General features: G+C 35.7%; 1 protein-coding gene across 1 annotated transcript in view; it reads left to right on the top strand.

The window, feature by feature from the left end:
- The first annotated feature begins 314 nt into the window (after positions 1 to 314).
- The window catches only part of LOC128077996 (fibropellin-1-like), a 59212-nt gene continuing 40720 nt past the window's right edge, over positions 315 to 18806 (top strand). Inside the window, exon 1 of the mRNA XM_052678173.1 lies at positions 315 to 431. The gene's annotated coding sequence lies outside the window, so the exon portion shown is untranslated. The remainder of the gene's footprint in view (positions 432 to 18806) is intronic.

The following is an 18806-nucleotide window of genomic DNA, read 5'->3' as shown; positions in this document are numbered from 1 at the left end:
TTTATGGGAGAGGTATTACCTTTTGCTACCATTCTCGATCAAGGGAGGAAGGGGTAGTAAATTATTATAATACAAGTTGATGATGCAAAAAGATAGTAAGTAATGTCTCATGCTTCATACCCTACCCTCTTTTCATCACATTAGTGTGCCAAACTGGCAATAGATTATTTTTTTCTTTTTAGTTTTAAAATGTTGAATCACCCATTTGAAGACAAGAAATAGCAGTTATAATAATAATACCCCTTGTAAATGTATTCTTTTAAAATTTTAAAAAGTAACAGATAATTTATGTTCTGTCATGCATTGCAGAGATACCAATGTGTTTGTCTGCCTGGATGGGAAGGAAAATTTTGTGAAAATGAGTCAAATGAATGTGACTCAGAGCCTTGTAGAAATAATGGCACCTGCACAGATCTTTTCAACAGCTATCGGTAAGCATTGCACCTTCTCACTACATGATTATGTTCCAGAACTGACAAGCTTATGTATCCAGTTATTCTTCTATTTCTCAGCTCTGTGAATGGTGTGTTATTACAGAAAGATGAGCAAACAACTGCTGTCATGGATACACTGTTTCACTGCACATTCATTTGAAGTCAGCAAACATAATGAATTGTTGATGGAAAATTAAAAAAAAACAAAGCATCAATTCAAAACACTTAGTGAGTAATCTGGAACTGCACATTGTCAAAGAAAATACACGATCTCTTTCTGTCATTTATGCCCTGTAAGCAATGGAGAAGTTTTAAGAGTTAAAGTAGTGGGACTGAATGTGTTTCTGCAGTTTTAGATGAAGAGATTATATCACTGCTGCCACCTTGTGACTTAAAATACAAAAAGTAATTTATCTAAAATTTACAGCCACATTGAAAGAAAATGTGAGGATTTGATACTAACCATATTATTTCTAACACAAATGCTATCCTTCATTTCATCCACACATTTATGATTTTAAATTATGTGTTTTATGAGGATAAAAACTCCATGAAGAATCAATTTCCATTATTTATAGTCAGAGATTATCTATACCAAGTTCATCAAATTATAATGCCAATACTAGAACAATTATTTTTTTTATCTGAATGTAAACTCTTAATAGGTAACAATGTAACAAGTATACACAGTATAGTTTGTTGCACAGTGATACTATTCCTGTTAATACAGACTGTAAATAAGAAGAAAATGTACCACAGTTAGAAACAGGCAAATAATTTCCCTAGCACCAAGGACAATTTTAACTTGTCTGTTATTCTTATAACTTTTTTATTTGAATAGTTTCATTATCAACCCTGATGTAATTACGTAATTTGGATTATGAGGGTCAGAAGGAGAAAAGCAAGATTTAGTTTGGGCTAAATGCAATTTTTACTTGTGACTTGAAAGGAAAAATTCTAATTTTGCAGGTTTTTTTTACCTAATCTCTTGAATTTAAAATTGATTTTTTTTTTCCTCTTAAAAATGTTAGAAGAGGCATATAGAATTTACTGTTTTTTTTTCTTTGTGCATTAATTTATATATTGATATATTTATTTATATGTACATAGTATAGTTTAGAGCATTTTATGTATTGTTAGATGTATACTTTTGGTAGATGTTGTTTTTCAGTTCAGTAATCAAAAAAGAAGACTAGTATAGTTGAGAAAATACGTTAAAATATTTTAAGTTACTTTTCTTCCCTTATTTGAGTTTTCTGGGCTATGAAAAAGCAATTGCTGAAGTTTTTTTTTATAGAGTTTTTTTTATAGAGTTCCTTTTTATTGTGAAAATTTTAGTTGTTTTTAGAATTCTAATGAAAAGCTTATCTCTAATTAGCTGTTACATTATGGCAATTTTAATTCTTGCATGTTACGATGGATTATATAAGCTAATGTAATTTCAGTGTCTTCAAGGATGGTGTTTGAATATTTTGCAGTGACTGTTACCTATCCTTACATTTTACCTATTCCTTCAGCTTCTTGAAGTGTTATTGCAGAAGGTAACTTGGCTTCTTTAGCTTTTATTCATACCTGGAACAACAGCATAAGGGCAAGGACTCCCTATTGTAAAATGAAGGAAAAAAAAAAAAGTTCAAAAAGTACTTTTTCTGGATTCATCACGTACTGAACTGCTACAGAAAATGTTTATGGGAAAATGCAGTTAGTGTATGCACTACACGTTTTTCCTTACAGTTATTTGTCCTGTTTGGCATATCAGACATACCACTGATTCATTATGTATAAACCTCATGATAAGTCAAAGAAAAAAACAACTTATTCTAAAATACCTGTAATTGAGACTGGGAGCCTGAGACTTAGGAACCACAACAAATGAGACTAGACCAATGTTTTTGTTGTATAATCTAATGCAATCTCATTTCAGTCAGTATATGTACATTCACAGATAATAAGATATTCTGCTTTTTTCACTATTACTCTTAACGTATAAAAAAAGACTTTTTTCCCTCTCTGTTACTGTTTTTAACACCCCTCTTAAAAAATAAAATAAAAAATATTCATTTTCCTGGTAGGTAAGCAGGGCAGGTGCAGAGTATGCTGAGTTTCTCATTTCAGTGACATCCAGCCAATTCTTTAAAATTAAGTGTAGTCTCTAAAAACAGGATAACTGTTCTTATTCGCCTGATGGAAAAGATCATTGGCTTATTTTAACTCTTCAGCTGTGCCTAGCTATTGCTTTCAATGAGTGCTAGTCTGTCTCAACCAAAACCATGCCAAACACTGCTTTGGGAATGCAGTGACAAACAGAGCAGTTGTCTTGTGTCTTGACCGTGCTTATGCCCATGTTCTGGCAGTGTTCATTTTTCTGGTATAAGTTCAGCTATTGAGATTCAGAATTTTCTCGATCTGTTTGATCTTAACCACACCATTGATATTGCTGCTTCTTCTGACTTAAAGGAATGGATAGTTAACATAGCTTTAGTAGTAGTTAACATGCCTTTGATAATCCTCATTTTCTTACTTTCTCTAAATACTTTCAATTCCATCTGATAAGATTTCTTGAAAAACTAGATTTATGTGCAATACCATAAAAATGCATTTGGTGTCAAAGATAAACAGAAAAGCATATAATTTAAAAAACAAATTGTACCAAGTTTCAAATCTGTGATAACAAGAAAACTAGCACACCATAATTAGTATTTGAAAAATTATCTAACATTTTAACTAGCACTACTCTTTTGGTTTTTTTTAACCTTGCTATGAAAACTTGTTGACAAAACTGGAAGATCAACAAGTGTGCCAAAACTGAATGTTTTTTAATGGGTTCCCTTGATAGTGATATAAAGAACAGGCTAATATTGAGAAAGAAAGATCTTCCCAGATGCATCATTTAAAAAATAAAAATCAGGATAAAAATTTTAGAATAAGAAAAAGCCTGAATCAATGGTTAAGATTGAATTGTCAAATGCGAATTATTTTTTACATAATTTGTTTGGAGTCATAGTGTGATTTGTGTTGAAAGAGATCTTAGAAGTCATGTAGTTCTATCTGTTATCCCCAGATTATATGTCTTCAAACCACAAAAACTGGAGTAATCCACAAATGAGTATACATTCAGTCCTACTGTCCATGTCACTAACAAAGGTGTTGAGTAACACTGGTCTCAATAGAGTTCCCTGAAGAACACTTGCCACTAATATCTGTCTTAGATATGGGAGTTGGGAGTTTGACCATCCAAACAGTTCCTTATCTGTCCATCAAATTCACATCCCTCCAATTTGGGGATAAGGCTCTAATGAAAGACAGTCAAATGCTTTGCACAGGACTGGATTTCAATCTGGTTTTAGTTTAGCTGACAAAAAAATTCTATTTTCAGTTTTCAGGCTCAACAAATAAATGAACTTGCACCTGCATGTATTTCTAGTATACTGTGACCCTTGCTGCAATTCTCACAACAGTATAAACTCTCCAGTTTTGTCTCTGATCACATATAGACAGATGCATCTATTATCAACTGAATTCCCAGTTTCTCCTCTCTAGTATTGCACCATCTTTACTGGTCCATCTAAGGTTCTGCCTTACTAACAATAAAGTCTAGTTAAAGCTTATGGGTCTTCTTTGCTGTTACTACCTTAACTAGGAGAAACTTTAAGTGAAAATCTCTTAAACTCTTCTATCAAAATAATAGGCAATGTAGTTTTATAGATGAAACATTTCTAATTATATAGAATAACTTGAAACTTGGCTTTAATCAATATGACTTTAAAACTTGGAGAATTAACCATGTGTACTCTATACCTAGGCCTAATCCCATAGGTTCATGTTACTTGGCAGTATTAGTTGTTGAAACTATTATAAGGAACATCACAAGTGTCATGTAATGGTGCATGCAGGACACTAGTGATCAAATGCTGGCAGCATGTATATATAAATGGCTTGTCCTGATTGACTAACCTGATCTCCTGTGACAAAAATGACTGTTATTAGATAGGCTTTAGGCTTTGAAGGTTGTTTACATAGATCTTAGTAACGTATTTGACTTTCCCACAGTATTCTCCTGTAGAAACTGGCTGCTAGTGGCTTGGACAGGTGTAGTGAAAATGATAAGTTATAGCATGAAACAGTGATTGAGCACCTGGTGGAAGGCATGGCCAACCCAGGGGAGCTCAGGTGCATGGAAGTGTACTCAGGAAGGAGTACAGCCAGGATCCATGCCCTCCAAGACCTCACTTAAAGGTTGGCAGTGGGGTAAGGATATCTCTCTGGAGATCCTTGCCTAACTGAGGCCTTCTGAAGGTCAGCAGCCCTTTTCCTTTGTTTCTCCATCCACAGCTGCTGCACTTGGTCTTATGCTTACTCATTATAGCCTGGGACTCTACCCCACTGTCATTGCTATGTTTTTTATTACGTGATAGCATTACAACAGGTTTGCTGGGTGAAGATCTGATTGGTTGGCCATGCTCGATGAACCCTAGTGAAAGGATTTCAATCCTGTTGCAGCTAATCATAGTGGCATTTTTTAGGGTTCAGTATGCAGAAAAGAGCAACAAAGTTGGAGATGGGACTAGAAAAGAGTTGTGAGGACCAGCTGAGGTAGCTGAAGTTCACTCTGGAGAAGGGGATTGAGGAGAGACCTCTACCATTATCTACAATCACCTGAAAGAAGGTTGCAGTGAGGAGAGTGCTGGTCTCTTATCTCAGGTGATAAGGCATAAGATACAAAGAAATGAAATTGTACTTAAAAAGATTTTAATTAGATATTAGAAAGATTTCTTTGCAAAAAGAGCCACATATTGGAATGGGCTGCCCAGAAAAGTGGCAGAATCCCCACCCCTGGATGTATTTAAGTGATAAATGGATGTGGCACCGATAACAGTTGTCGCCTTAGTTTCGGCGACCCTGATTGAAGTCTCCCTGTGAAAGTGTTCCGACAGCCCCGGCCAGTTTCACACGCTTTTCATGACACCAATATGGCGAGCGGTAAAATGGCCTTAATTGCAAGGAGCACATCCTTCTTAAAACTTTCCCCATGCCTTAGGGCTACTACCTGACCAATGGACATGTGGCACGTCTTGTTTCTTCCTTATTTGGTCTATCCTGTTCTTCTCTCTTATCTTCAAGTCATTTGTTGCCATGGTTTCCCAGGGGCCAGGGGGCCCCTGTCGACCCTGGCGATTGCCCCAGCCCATTCAGTTAACTACAAACAGTTTAGTAGTTGCACTCAATGTTCCTGAAGGTGTTTTCCAACCCAGGTGATTCTGTGATTCTATTGGTCTTGTATCTTTTATAACAGTTACAGTGTTTTCATTACTAGACCTGAGTAATGTTACCCTTCAGCAGCCTTATAGGTGATTTTCATTGTTATTGGTATGCCTTTAATTCTAGGAGCTAGCTTTTCCTTTTCAGAGATGAATGATGCTAAAACACCTGGCTCCCACTAACTCCTGCGAAGGTGAAAGTTGCTCTTTAAATTATCTTTAAATATGGGGCCTGAGTTCATTAATTGCTTTAGAAAAATTACTGATAATGTGCAAAAATGTTGTCTGTTTTTAAACATTCATTTAAAAACTTGTTTCTTCTCCTATCCTGCAGGAGGTTTTGGCTTTCCTACTAGCATTTAGACTCCATTTGAAGTATAGAGCTATGTTTGTAGTGGAGGACTTCTGAGTTCTTAACTCATCTCAAGTTGTTCAAGTATTTGTTGGCAGTTCTCCTTCAAATAGTACCTTTACTATTATCTTTATTTAGCACAGTACCCTGTACAGGTACTACACTAAGTAAAAATGAAGGTATATCTTTCTTCATCTATACTCAAGTAACTTATTTAGGTAATCATGCTGTCAATAAGGGCTAGATTTAATCTGTCTCCTTCCTGTTATTTTGTCAGTTCATACGTTTCTTCTCATGACTCACCATTTTGCCTGTTAGTATTTGAAGCCAAGTTATCTTTTCAAAATCAAAAGCTAGCTTTTCATTAGTGTAACTGTCAGTTATCTGGTCAGAGTTCTTAAAAAATGACTAGGTATTTCATTAGGAAATGTTCAGTGTTGCACATACCGTGAGCTTTGATTATACTGTTGGTACAGAAAACGGCATACTGTTTCATTCTTTTTTCCCCCTTCTGGAGAAAATTTATTTAGGAAAGTTAAAAGTAGTCTCTGCACTTTCTTAAAATTATGCAAGAATTCTTCTGTGTTAAGTTGTAGAAGCAGGTGGTTCCCAGGTTATTTCAAGAATATGTTACAGATCTGTAAGTAAAGAATGCATATTTATGCATCACATGTACTTGTGGTACTCGGGGGCATGGTATAGTTGTAGATTTGGAAGTGGTAAGTTAATGGTAGGACTTGATGATCTTAGAGGTCTTTTCCAACCTAAATGATTATGTGAGTCCACTATATTTTTAAGGTTATGCTTCTTTGTGAATTAAGAGATTTTAAGTTATTGTGGAAATAAAAAGTCAATTGTGATATGATTCTAATTTGAATGCTGAGTTCAGTCTGCCTTCTGTTTTCACTGGCAGTCCTTTAAACTACTGCCATATTCCTTCTTAGTTTTTCTTCCCCAGAAGCAGTAAACAGCTTTTCCTACAGATGGGAGTCAGCTTGGCATTTAGTAGTCCCAGATGCCAAACTCTGGAACCTTTTTTTGCAGGCAGCATCTGGCTTCCAAACTGGCATTTTTTCAGGGTTCTTTGGCGAGCTCTTTCTCTCTTGCTGCTGAGATGTTTCCCAAAATGTTTCACTGTTATGCTTTTGACATCTTCTGTTGTGACTCATAATTTTATTTTTACACTACTATCCAATTATGTGTGAGTCTCTTACACAAACTCATCTTCAAAAGATTTATTTGGCCAGTAGGGAGATATAGTAATGAATTATCTAAAAAAAATTGTGAAAGAGCAAACAAGTGTTTCCTCCAAAGACAGCAAGTGTTTTATGGTTTTATCACTGGTAATGATACTAACAACTGAAAATGTGTAGTGTGCTGCCTATTACAATGCATTGTGTGAAATCAGCTTTAGGGTTTCTGTTGCCTGAGGCAAACAACAAGATATTGCTCCGTAATATGTACTAAAAAAGTCACTGACATGTTGAAGCCCTTGGGGGAGATTTTGACCATTATTTAACAGTTTTCTGAAAGTATACTTACAATACTTTTTACTTAAAATCCTAATGAAATACAACATTTCTTGTGAAATTAATATCAAGGCATGGAAATGCACTAAGCCAGCTCATCAACTTTTACTTCTCAAACAGTAGCATTGTTCCTCCTGGCATATTAAATCACTTTGTGATGTGTTTTTATTTATAATATATATAATATATATTTATTTATAATAACTTCATAATATCTTTTGGTTTCAGACCCCCAGAGAGACACAAAATGATCAGTTTGTTGAACATTGGTTAAATGGAGGAAGTAGAAAATGATTTCTAAAACTGACGTAATTGTGAGTGCATGAAATGTGCTAAAACTTACCCAAATTCATCATGCTGTAGGTTTAAAACAAAAACAAAAACAAACAAACAAAAAAAAAAAAACAAAAAAAAAAACCAAAAAAACTCAAAATACTGTTAAATTCTGCACTTTTAATATAAATATATACAAATATGAGTGCACCTAACATGCAGCAGTTTGCACAGTGGTTTCTGGGCTGTGGACTGATAGATTCTAGACTTTCTGGGAACTTCATCCGCGGTCACCAGAGAACTTCTGAAACTCTTTGAGTAGCTTCAGGAAGCCTCCTGCTCCTGGGAAGGAACAGCTACAGAATGTTGTAATGGCTAGCAAGATGTTGCAGCTTTTCACAAGCCTCATTGTCAACTTTCCTTGATTTTAAAAAATAGGCTTTCAGCTTTTTGTTTCCAGCTGATTTCTTATAAGGGAGAATCAAGCATTTCTTCAGCAAATGAAAGAGAGGGCATGTGTTACTTGCTGGCCTAGAGCACAGTCAAGGAAGGCAGCAGTGTAGCAGGGGGCCAGAAATTCTGTTGGAGACTCCATATGCTTAGCAACGGTGGCAAGATGCTGCAGGTTACAATCCCCAACTACCCACTGGAATAACTATCCCTGCACATCATAGATCACACAACAGACTGAGTTGAAGAGAAGCCTGGGGCCTTTTGCTGAGGCTATGGTCAGGGGATGTAGTGTCCCTGCCTGCAGGATGTACATGTGCTCTGGAGGGAGGATCTGTGTATCCAAGTAAATGAGCTATGATAGCCTGTCATCAGACTATGCAGCTCCAGAGATCATTGAAAGAGTAACATCTTCTCCAAGACTGCAGTTACAAGAACTTGAACTGCTAAGTATAGTGAATCACAATCATAGAATCACAAGATTGGAAAGGATCTACAAGATCATATAGTCCAACCATCAAGATCACAGCACCAAGCCTGTATCAGGCTGACCCAACTGCAGGGTAAATGAGACAGACTCTTTTTGAGAGGATAAACACAATTTCCTTCCGAAATCTTCCTGGCTGCAATGTCAGAAACACTGGAGACCATAAACAAAACTGAAACTTGGCAAAAGACTTCTCCCAGCCTCTCCATTTTCTGATCCATGAAGCCTGTTGATGCAACTAGCTCACTAGGACCATTCTGTCCTGCTACTGGTCTGCAAAAACATCCTGATGCTTAGCTAAGAGGAAACTGGGGGGGTTGGGGGAGGAATTGCAAGCTGTTTTGATTACATTTCATTCCTGGATGCTCATGAAAGTAAAGCTTAAAGAGGTCTCATTTACAAAGGCATTGTGTAAGAAAAGGGAAATAAGAAAAGCCATCCTATTAAGTCCTACTGATGCCTGAGTCCCAATGGATGGATGGCCCAAACCTATTTTGTTCTACTGTAGTTTCTCTGCCCCAAATCCCTCAGACTCCAAAGCAAACAGTGTACCTCTTGGTTGCCTCCTTGTTCTATGGGTGGGTTGGAGGTCTCTGCTTCCATCTCTTCTGCTTCGCCTTTGATTCAGTGGCTGTGTCAGGGAGGATAAACCTTCAGAGCTCTGACCAATAACTTCACAGTCATCAGCTGTAAGGTGCATTTTCTTAAATCACTTCACTGCTTTGCTAATGTGCAAAAACAAATTAGAAAGCAAAAGGCAAACATAGCAAACGGTCATTTGGCGCACGCAGATACAGAAATTTCTTCTCAGAAGTGTTACAATGCAGTCCAAGTGTTCTGGTCAGGAGTTTCTCCAAACAGCTTCCAGTAAGAACTTTTGCAACTCAGAATCACAGAACTGCAAAGGTTGGAAGGGAGAGTGGGATAGTGTAAGCGCAGTGAAGGAGAAAACAGGCACAGTCTGCGTTTATGAGATTGGGAAATGGAGGCTGTGATGATGAAATCTGGAAGCTTGTCATCAACATTAGGATGAGGGCTCCTCTCTTATCAGTAGTTTTGCAGCTACAGAATAGGTTCAGAGACCTGAGAACAGAGGAGGCACTGGAAATTCTGTCCAGGGAAGCATCTGAATCAGCTGGAGATGAGCCACAAAGCAGCCCTGGATGGGATAGATGATGGTATTGAGAGACTCCCATCTGCAAGAACCTGACAGAATGTGTCCATGACTTCTGAGGAAATCACTGTCAGCCCACTCCTGATTATCTTAGCAAAGTTTAGATGATTGGCAAAGGTTCTTGAGAATTGGAAGAAAACCAAAAAATGGAAGTAAAGAAGAAAATAAAATCAGAAGAGGGAAGGCCAGAAGTGGAACATGTCACCGCTCTCTTCAAGAAAAGGAAGGTGGATCTGGGTAACTACTGTGCAGTCAGCCTCCGTTTGTGGGAAGATTATGGAACAAATAATCCTGGAAATCATTTCCACATGCAGCAACGAAGGAATGTGGTCAGGAGCATGGATTTGCAAACAGAAAAGCATGTCTGACTAATTAGATATCATTTGATAATGTGACTTGTTAATGGATAATTTTGTCAGTGTATGTAAATACCAGAGGGGTGGGGACAAGTAAAAAAGACAGAGCCAGACTTTTCTCAGCAGTGCTCAGCCAAAGGCCAAGATGCAGTGGGTACAAACAGAAATGTGAGATAGTCTATTTAAATGTAATGGAAACTTATTTATTGTAACAGTGATTAAATACTATAATATGTTGTCCATAAAGGTTTTGGAGATACTCAAAACCCAGCAGGATGAGATCCAGAACTGGACAACCTCCAAAGTTTCTTCCTGCCTCTGTTTTTGCAAATTTCTCTTATTTTTTTTATCATCAATCAGATTTTTCATCAGTTTTAATATGTATATCGCTCAAAATTTTGCAATCAGTAGATGGTTTTAATCATGAAACATAAATAAGAGTCATTCTGCACTTTAACTCCTCTCCATGCATGTGAAATGTGGGATTTTATATTTGCAGTTCTCAGTATTTGCAGTTCTAAAAGCATTCAGAATTCAGATGCTTTAAAACAGCAAGATCCATGTATGCCCAGAAAGATGTTTGCTATACCAGTATTTATAATAATTAGGCATAATATAAGTGGAAAAATATGGAAAAGTGATATTAATTCAACAATATTTAGACATGATCATATGGAAACATTTAAAAAAAAAAAAAAAAAAAAAAAAAAAAACAGAAGGAAAGGACTAAGGAAGACAGACTGAGCTCTATTGCTATTGAGATTCATTTCTCCTCTGGTGGTAGAAGTGAGGATGGGGGAGAAAACACGGATGTGAACTCCCCTTTCATTTATTCTCTTGCAGATGATGAGGTGAGATGGAAATCATTGTGTCTTTAAGCATTGATTGGTGTAATTCGTAACTGATTTGGGGAACAAGTACTGGCTCACTGTTGTGTTTTAACCTAACAGGTAGCTAAACACATAAAGGTCATTGGCTTACACCCTGAAGCAGCTTGGACCATCTTAGGGTATTCCTGTTTTTAAAATTTGACTATATAGTAGTTAAGTAGTAGATGACAGATATAAAAGCTAAAGTACTGAAGGAAAGAGTGGATGAGGCTTAATGAGGGTGTAAGAGAGAAAAAAAAAAAAAAAAAAGTAAAAACAACTGTGTGTTCATTATGAGATATAGTGTAATGAAAACAATTGAACAAAAAATTCCCAATTGCTTTCAGTATAAATGAAAACAGATAGTGTTGTTTCTCTGATTTATTTGTTTTGCTATAGCCTACTTATGGTATAATCCTTAGAGGGAGAATGCAATTTTTAGCACTTAGTTGTTTTTGTTTGTTTGTTTGTTTGTTTTTAATCTCACTGATCTTCAGAAGTAGTCATTTTCACCATCTTGTTGTATGGCAATGATATTGATATGAAATGATTTTTTTCCTCTCTGTGGCTGCTGCCACATGAATGGATAAGAATAACACAACAAACAGAAGAACATAGCTGAAAGAATTTTCAAGACAGACTTCACTATCTCATTATTTCAAATCCAAATCCGTTATAATTCTCGTCTGTTGCAAATGATTCATGTAGGCTCAGTTTTGCCTATTCTTTTGCCCTTCATTTAATGGTTCTCTAAAATCATGTTGACTTTTTTTTCTTCCTGGAAACCTTAGTAAAATATGAAGTTTAATCAAGCAAGCAAAAAACTGTACAGATAGTTTTAAAACAGCAAATTAGAAATGAATGAGAAAACCATCAGTCACTGTTAGCTGTAGAATAGAGTTCCATGCATCAGCAGTGTCTAATGCATGCACAAAGGAACAAAATTTAGAAAATATTATGAGCACTGCTGTTGACATTATATCCTGGTGAACCATGCAGGATGGATAAAAAGCAGTTCCATGAAGAACAACATGTAGCTCTTCCTTCTCTTTACTATTATATCTGTATTTATTTTATTCAAAAAAAATCATTAATAAAATGAATATGTTGCACACATTAAAATCTAATTGTATGTATCTCTTAAAGCAATTTAATAGTAGTTAAGAATCACAATTTTCATAAATACATTTGTCAGTTTTAATGCCACGGTACTATAATATAACCTGTACTATTTTGTCCTGAAATAACTTCACAGCCTAAACAAAAGCAAGGTTTCATCTTAAATTATGAGACATTCTGTTTTGAATGAAAGCCACCATTTCCTCATTGCTAAGAATTTTATTTATGATTTGTTTTGTTTTGGGAGATGAGGAGGAGAAAATGGAGCCTCATGTTTTACTGTGTTTTAGTTATGTGAAGCAATTCAGTAATGTAATACAGCATTGACTTCCATATTTCTGTCTTCAGATCACTGGGATGATGAGGATAAGATTAAAAATATTTTCACAAAACTTAATAGAGTAGAATTCATGCAATCTAACATGTGTGATATTGGCAATATGTGGCTTATGGCTGGTGGAAGTAAAAAAATTTAAGAGCTTTCTCAGATTAAAAAGCGATTAAAGTAATTTTAAAAGTAATGAAACAAATATCAATCATTTCTGTAAGCAATTCTACTTTAAAAGTATTCTAGCAATTACACATGTAACTATGTGCTTAGAAAATATACTTGAAATATTCAAATAAAGCAATTGTATCTTTGAGATGCATTGTTATATAGATATGATAGAACAACATGAAATATGCGTACACATGTATAAACTACAAGAGACGGCTCTAGTATAGGTAAACTTACACAGTGCATAATTAGAAAATCAACACTGTCTCCCCTACAACTAGTTTCTACATGTAATTAAATTTCCATTAATTGTCACCTTGGTTTTACCTGGGATTTGAACTTCTTTGTTCTGATAGATCAATTGAAATATTACAAAAACCTGTTAATTTTAAACTGCAATTACAGATAGTATGCTATTATAGGTTTTCTATAAAGCAACACTGTCTCTTCAGCAAAAGCAAGCAGACTAGGGCAGAATCAGGAATTACCGTATTTGCTTCCGCCAAATGCCAGTTTGAATGTGTGAAAGAGATCTATTGCAGTGAAAATAGGAAGATTTTGTCTTTGAAGGTCACAAGCAGAGAAAAGGAAGCACAAATCTAAAAGTCACACCACGAGCAGCCACAAGTATTGTTATGCATGTCTCCTGGTTTGTTCATTCTGTATCAGGAAGGGGCCGTCATAAAATTTTCATCAGTTTACTCCATTAAAATAACTCGGTGAGACAGCCTGAGGAGAAAGTTGGATTGTATCTTCTCAAAGACACATAAAGGCATAACTGACTCTTGAAAACCAATTGCAAATTATTTTTGTTGTCTGATTTCATAGTTTTCTATCAGAACAATAATCTTTTTAAGGAGAAGACAATTTTTGAAAGGCTTGATTCCAAGACATGGCAAGACAAATTTTGTTTTCTTAGAGTCTGTGGTAAGGAAATCTCATGCACAGCTAGTGGTGACTGCAGCCTTTGAACATATATGTATATGTAGGTAGGTAGGTAAACTTAAGTAAGTTTATTTTAAGTGATCTTTATTAAATTTAGTTTTAATGTTTTATGTTTCTGCCTCATATACTGTTAGGAATTTACAGTTATACAAGATTAGGTGAACAGAAAGAGATGATAATTTGACATAGTAGGTTAAATCATTAGCAAAAGTGAAATCTACTAAAATTGAATCATGTTGTGTACAACTTTATTATTCTGTTAACAAATGTGAAACCAGAGATATCTTAATCTGCTTCTAAAGTATTTTCTAGACTACCAGTGTTAATGACAAACTGTAGACTGTCATATAGGTTACTTTAAAATGCTGAGTTTATAATGTTGAATTGTCATTGTGATTATTGGTAACACATGGTAAATGATTCACCAGATAAACTTTGATATATATTAACTACTGCAGAGTTTTGAAAATGCATGATTAGTGCTCTTAAAACGGGTAGAAACAGGTATTATATTTTTAACTGATGCCCTAATGACATAACGTGTTTTACACTAAATACTACAGCGATCCTTGGCTATCTGTTCTTTACAGGCACCTAATTTGTTTTAAGCATAATGTACCCAGTGTATTCTGTATTTGGAATTTAGAAAAAAGAGTAAGATATTTTAACTTGGAACCTTAGTCCATTTAATTCATGTTGTTTCCTGATGCTGTTACTGGATTTGGTAGTGCCTTACTGTCAGACTGAGCAAAGACAGGTTCTTCTCTGATTTACTGTCTTGGAGATCGAGTAGACCCAAAGTAGACAGCAAGAGGCTGTCCTTAAAGTAGATTAAAAAAAAATAATAGGCATAGAACATTGAAGAAGGCTCATAAAGACATCCTGCTTAAACTGCAAAGGTGTACTCAGAGTTTATAAACAATCAGAAATGTGGCGGAGATAAATGATACATCTTTGTCTAATCAGTTCAAATCATTCTGCAGAGCTCATTTGCATAGACTTTTGAATTATTGTGCACTGCATTCAGTTATTTTTCATGTAAAATTTTCTAAATATCTCAGTAACCTGTTTTCAAGGTAATCATGTATCATTCTTTATAAAATTCCAAAGTTGCAGCTTGCTTTCTACTACATAGTGTTGTTGTGCTAATGAAGATCAGCAGTTGTAATTACCTTTATTTGTTCTTCATTTCTTGCCTGTGAGGTTAAGAATGGATCACAGACAATCTCCTTTACTTCCTTAAAGCAAAAGATACCCATTGTTGTCAGCAGTATACCTGAAGACTTCATTTTTCTTTATGATAGCCAGTGCCATCTCTGTGCATTAGGTGAAGAGCTTTGAGGTCAATTGTCCTACTGTTGCATTGCTGTATTTTCCAAGTTTAACAAATGCCTGCAGGGGCTCCTACCTGCTTGCTGTTGGCAGTTTTTATTTTTTCAGTGACATGCTTCTTCCTTTCACTTTTCCAAGGTCAAGGAGAATTAATCTCAAAACCTGTGTGCTAAAGCACAGTAACTTAGAAAATGTCAGAGCAGGGCTAGACTGAAAAATAGGGCATTGAGACAATCTCCAGAATCAACTACATGTTTTACGTTGGACTGTAGCAGAGAGGAAGAGATTTCCGAGGGGAAGTGGAACTGAAGAGACCAATTCCAACAGATGCAACAGTAAACCAACACTGCCAGATTTTTCATCAAAGATTGTCATTAAGTTAAGATGGAAGAGCACAAGAAAACAGGCAGCTAGGGACATGGAAGCCTTTTGTTCAGTAATCTTTCAAGGATGAAGAGTTTTCCAGGTGATTTGTTAGACATCTGAGCTCTAATGTTAACTTTATGTAATGTGAGTTTCCTGGCACACCATGGCAATTACTTTCCTCTAGTTCTTAAAGGAATGAATAAAGTTTTCTTTTTTTACTGCACCATGGCAATTACTTTCCTCTAGTTCTTAAAGGAATGAATAAAGTTTTCTTTTTTTACTGAAGTGAATCGCTAACATCCAAGATACTGGAGACCGAAGCTTTGTGTAATGTTCACTGTAGTATTTATTAACTGATGCTGTGTTTTCAAAAAGAGTTTTTCACTCAGTATTTGGAGAAGAATTGGCTGTTAAAATGATGGAAAGTATGTGTTTTCTTCTAGACTGCTGGAAGCAGTCTTGAGGTACTTTGTTGTTGTACAGATTGTCGTTGCGGTGTGGGATGAAAGGACATACAGACAAAGAATGTAGCTTTTGATGTTAGTGAAAACAAATGGCAAGATAAAAAGGAATATATTCTTTTCCCTTACCTTTTCGTCAGGAACACAGGCAAGTCTAAAGCAAGTTTTTGTAACAGATAGTATTACTCAAAAGAGCAACTTCATATGCCAGAATATACAATCTGTATGAGATCAGCAGTAATTCAAGTGATTAGCACTTTTGCATACTTAACACAAATTTAGCCAGATCTTTCTTTTTCTTTATTATCTGTTGTGTTCTGACTTCCTAAAATAAACTATGATGCCCTTCTGATTCAATTCAGAGACTTTAAGAGATGGAATTTTTTGAGGGATGATTTGATACTTCAAAATTAATTTATTATTATTTCTTTTAAATCTTGAATGCAGTAAGTAGAACAGCAAAGCAAATGGAAAAATAAGTGCACTAAAAACATGATTATTTTTTTTTCTTTGTTTTCAGTTTTGGTGGATTCCTATCATGTCTAAAATAAGAATTTCAAGAAGATTGAAGGCAGTTTAGTGTTTTCTATTTGGTCATGGTCTACAAACAAGACTGTTGATGCCAAACAATACTGTATTTTCTGATGCCAAGCCATATGTCTCGAGTGATGGTATTAATGTTTAGTTTTACTTATAGCATCTTTCTTTATTAGAATTCTTCAGTGTTTGTGTTCTTCTGAGCGTAATCTTTCTAATGAGATCGCCCTCTAGTGGCAGTTCTGCAGGCAACTTGTAATTATTTCAATATTTTCCAATGGAAAACTTTTCATATGATTTTAACAACGAAGAAATTATGACTTTTTCTAGAAGGTTCAAGAAAGAAAAGAGCTAACAATGCTGGTTTCTGTTCAAGATATGAAGAGGTGGCATCTGTGTAGCATGAGAAGGTATTTTTTGCTTCTCCGTGTACTCTCACTGTAGTATCTTAACTGATTAAGGCTTTAAATATATATAAATAATGCCACTCCCCACACACCCATCCATATGCACACATGCAGTTTGGATGAGCAGGGGCAGAATATAGCATTCCAAACTATTGCTGTAGCTGTATTTGGATTTGGTACAAAATAGATGGGAGTTTCCTTAATGTGCCGTAGCACTGTAGTTAACTAATCTAACAGCATTTCTAGTCTTTGCTTGCAATGTATTCAAGCATTCTACACAATCTGGAAGGACAAGAACCCTGCTACGTATGGTATATCAAAATAGAAGTGGAGGGATGTATCAATAAGAATTGATCGTTAGTCCAGTGAGAGCTTTAACAGTCTAATGGTCAAAATGATCTCATACAGAAAAGCATCAGTATTACTACTAAAACTCTTAAGCAAGAAAGCTAGTCACTGTCAAAACATTCTCTCTGTGTTACGATCAGTGCCAATGTCTGAGTCCTGAGGTCAATATTTTCAGTCCTTCTCAAAAAGAACTGGGGTGGGATGGGAACAGAGGTCATGACAAATATCAGCATCTGGAAGTTTTTGCTACAAGGGAGAGCCCCAGGTATGTGGGAGGGATTTTACTCATACGCTGTTCTGGTCATTATGTTTTCCTGTAAAAAGCTAACTTCCTTCTCTTGGGTTACCAGCTGCAGCTTTGTAGTGCTCTCTTAATCCCTCAGCTTGTTGTATACCAAGACCTGTTGTTTGTCAGGCATAGACTCACCTCACAGGGGCTGAAATAAAATTAAAGTAGGGGAAATAGAAATCAGTGGGCTGAAGCATTAGGGGTTAAAGCAGTGATACCCAGCTCAGGTCAAGCAGTGGCTTTAATGGCTTACAAATGGAGAGTTTAAGAATAAAGTAAATTGAGAAGGAATATGAGTGATGATAAAGAGAGATTCAAGATGGAATTTGGAGGAAAGTAGGAGAGATGTGGGAATTTGAGGCAAGCATTTAGGAGTGGCATAGAAAAATGGAGAAGTAGTAGCACCAAATGAATATCAGAGATAGCCTCATAATGGGGCTTTTACAGGTGCAAGATGGAGTACGTAAGATGGGTCACAACTGTCTGAGGAACAAAGAATGTTTAAACTATCATAGAAGAAAAATGTTTGTGTAGGAAATAGGAGCAAGAAAAATGAATTTTTGAGGCCTCTTATAGTTACTGGAAATATATGTCCAGAATTCTGTGATGCATGTTACTGACAGTTTTCTAAATTCAAAACCTTACATGTATGGAAAGCAAGCTCTCATTTTACTACTTCAGACAATCAAGAGCCTCCAGTTTACAAGGATTAAATTTGTTATTGAGCACTGCAGCTTTTCATGCTGCTAGCTGACGTGATTCGATGTGCTAGAGAATACAAACTAGCTATAAAATGGACCATTACTGCATGTACTGTATAGCTAACAGGCTGACCTAAACTTCACTCAACATACTGCCCATTCTAATCAAGATCCTATCAAATAGAAAGGTAGGTGAATGATGGCCACATTTTATCGTGGGTTCGGTTCAGGATTCTAGTAGCTTTGACTGAGCCCCTAAAGAAAGAACAGTTCTACTATAGGTAGTTTTATGTTGTTTTTTTTTTTTTCTTCTTTTTTTTCCATCATCCATGTATCATCTTTTTTTTTTTTTTTTTTTGCAGATGTTATCTGTGAAAAGGCAAGTACTTTGATATATATATGTATGGAACTAGGGCTCAAAATGCCAATTTCTTCTGTTTTTCTTATGTAAGATATTTCAAAGCAAGAACAGTTCCTTATGGAACGTGTTTTGCTAGAGTGTAATCATCTGCATTACTGCTTTTGTTAAGATTTGATATTTTTCCAGATTTTTTAGCTGAACTGGGTAGGAATGAGCACACCAGTAGGCTTTTCTAATTGATAGAAGGACACTTTAGAAT

Source organism: Tympanuchus pallidicinctus, unplaced genomic scaffold (assembly GCF_026119805.1).
Source record: "Tympanuchus pallidicinctus isolate F22 unplaced genomic scaffold, pur_lepc_1.0 scaffold1, whole genome shotgun sequence".
NCBI classification, from domain to species: domain Eukaryota; kingdom Metazoa; phylum Chordata; class Aves; order Galliformes; family Phasianidae; genus Tympanuchus; species Tympanuchus pallidicinctus.
The sequence above is the reverse complement of the archived record's forward strand: the minus strand, read 5'-3'. Positions and strand labels throughout refer to the sequence as shown.